Source organism: Chrysochloris asiatica, unplaced genomic scaffold (assembly GCF_000296735.1).
Source record: "Chrysochloris asiatica unplaced genomic scaffold, ChrAsi1.0 scaffold00165, whole genome shotgun sequence".
Taxonomy (NCBI): domain Eukaryota; kingdom Metazoa; phylum Chordata; class Mammalia; order Afrosoricida; family Chrysochloridae; genus Chrysochloris; species Chrysochloris asiatica.
Window position 1 is genome coordinate 2,956,318 of NW_006408683.1, and position 2,547 is coordinate 2,958,864.

The 2,547-nt window shown below is 38.1% G+C and overlaps 1 protein-coding gene across 1 annotated transcript in view; it reads right to left on the minus strand.

The window, feature by feature from the left end:
- CNST (consortin, connexin sorting protein) overlaps positions 1–2,547 on the minus strand; it is a 170,608-nt gene that overhangs the window by 152,067 nt on the left and 15,994 nt on the right. The window lies entirely within an intron of this gene.

Sequence of the window (2,547 nt, forward strand, 5' to 3'; positions counted from 1 at the left end):
GTGAGCATTCCAACCTTCTAAGTATTCCTTTATATGTGGTTCAGAGTTCTGGGACCATCCCCTGAGCCTGCTTGGTCGGGTATTCTGTGTTGTTGTTGGCGGAGCTCTCTGCTATACGTCCACCCGATCCACCATCTTGTTTGTTCTCCTGAGACACACTTTTTAAGAATTTGAAAAATATATATTAAACTGTTGTTACTGTTAAGTGCCCTTGAGTCAGTCCCGACTCATAGCAAAGCTGTACACGGTTTCCGAGAAGCGGCTGCTGAGCTCGAACTGCTGACTTTGTAGTTCAAACCGACTTTGCAGTTCAGTGCATACATTAGCCTGCTAGATGGAATTCTTGACATCATCTAGACTACTAAGCTTAAGAGGTAACCCTAGCCCAAAGTTCAGACAAAAACAGTAAAAAAAACACACAGACACCCAGCAAATGTTTAGAGGACCTAGAAAGAGAATTAGAAAAGGTGATAAAGGAGAAAGAAGAGGTTATAGAGGAAGAATACAGTGGGCAAGAGAAAGGAAAACAACGACCCCACAATAGAACAACAGGATTTGTAACTTGAAGGGATTACAGTAATTGTAATGAAGTATATGATTTGTTGAATGTAACACTGTTGATCTGCTCTGTTAACCTCACTCAATTCACACACACACACAAAAAAAAACTTTAAAAAAAAAATCACAGTCAAGAAAATTCTATGGTTTCCATGCTGCAACACATGGGGTATTATGAGTTAGAGGGTAACTGAAGGCATCTAACAGCAACAACAATCTGAATAGTCATGTATTCCTCAAGTTAAATATTCTTTACCTTTTTCTTCTTGATATATTGTTGTCATTAGGTGTGACAACACAACAAAACACTGCTAAATCCAGAGCCATCCTCACAATCATTGCTATGCGTAATCCAATTGTTGTAGCTACTTATGGAAACACATTTCATTGAGGATCTTCCTCTTTTTCACTAACCAAGGGATCATGGTGTGGCACTATGGGATAAGCACTAAACTGCTAACTACAAAGACAATCCTCAGAAATTCTATACAAGGTTTTCAAAGAAGGGTTGGTGGTTTGAACAGTTGACCTTGTAGTTAGCAGGCCAGTGCTTATCTTACAGAGCCATACCAGGGCTACTTAATTATCCAGTGCTGCTAAAAAAGATATACCACAAGAAAGTGGCTATAACAAACATTCATTTTCTCACAAGGCTAGAGTCCTAATTCAGCCTGCCGGTCCTAGGAAAAAGCTCTCTTTCTCTGTAGGCTCCAGGGGAAGGTCCTTGTCTCTTTTCAGCTACTGTTCCTTGGCTCTTTGTATGATGATCTTTCATATCTCAAGAGAGACTGACTTAAAACACACACCACACAAGTTCTGCCTCATTAACAAAACAAACAAAATCCATTCCCCAAGAGGATTAACAACTAAAGGTATATGGGTTAAGATTCAGAATACACACTTTTAGGGGGACATAATTTAATCTAAAACAATAATTTAAAGCTATATAACCAGCCGCTCTTTGGGTCTCTGTGGGTCGGAACCGACTCAACAGCACTTAACAACAACAAAAATTTTAATTAATCAAGAGGCAACTTGATATAATAAAAACTAACCTGAACTATATAACTCATTAGTTTAGGTTAACTTGAAATAGATCTTTTCTGGCTAATGATTACATAAGCTTTGATGGAAACACAGTTGTTATTCAAGTGCCACTGAGTTGGGTTTCTGAGGAGTGGCTGGTGGGTTTGAACTGCTGACCTTGTAGTTCAAACTGATCTTGCGACCCAGTGTTTAACCTACAGTGCCACACCAGAACTCCTAATGAAACGTTGTTGTTAAGTACCATCAAGTTGGTTCCAATTAACAGCGATCCCTTTATAGGGTATCCTAGAAGCGGATGACAAGTGTGAACCTCCGATCTTGCAATTCAAACCAACCTTGTAGTCTAGTGCTTATTAAATCAATTTTAAAACTGAAGTTTGGAAGATAAACCTTTTTTTATTCTCCTTAGCCACAAAATATTTATAATATTACTAAATAGGGAAGTCACCTGACACTGCTTCTAATTGTGGCTCTTCATGGTGCTTACACAAAGTAGAAGGGATAAATCTAATTGGCACCATAAGGAACTCCACATAACTATTTAAAAAAAAAAACAGACAGTGCTACATAATAAACCACATAAGAGGCACAGTTACAGATATTCCTTAGACATAACCAAACACCTCATGAGATTAGTTTTCTGGAATTGAAAGAGACCATACTCTCTTGGTCAACTGGCATAATATCATCAAGTTAATGTTCCACATCCTAGTTTGGTGATGCATATCTGGGGTTCTTAAAAGTTTGTGAGTGGCCATCTAAGATGCAAAAGAAAAAGAAGTCAAACTAAAGACTCAGAAAACAAACTAGTGAAGACTGGGGGATTCCCTAAGACTACAACTCTGAGATATTCTCAAACCTTGAACGCAGTCAAATAACAGAGTTATTTCAGTTTATCTTTCAGTGACATAACAGAGTGGTTCATAAAATAAAAATATACCC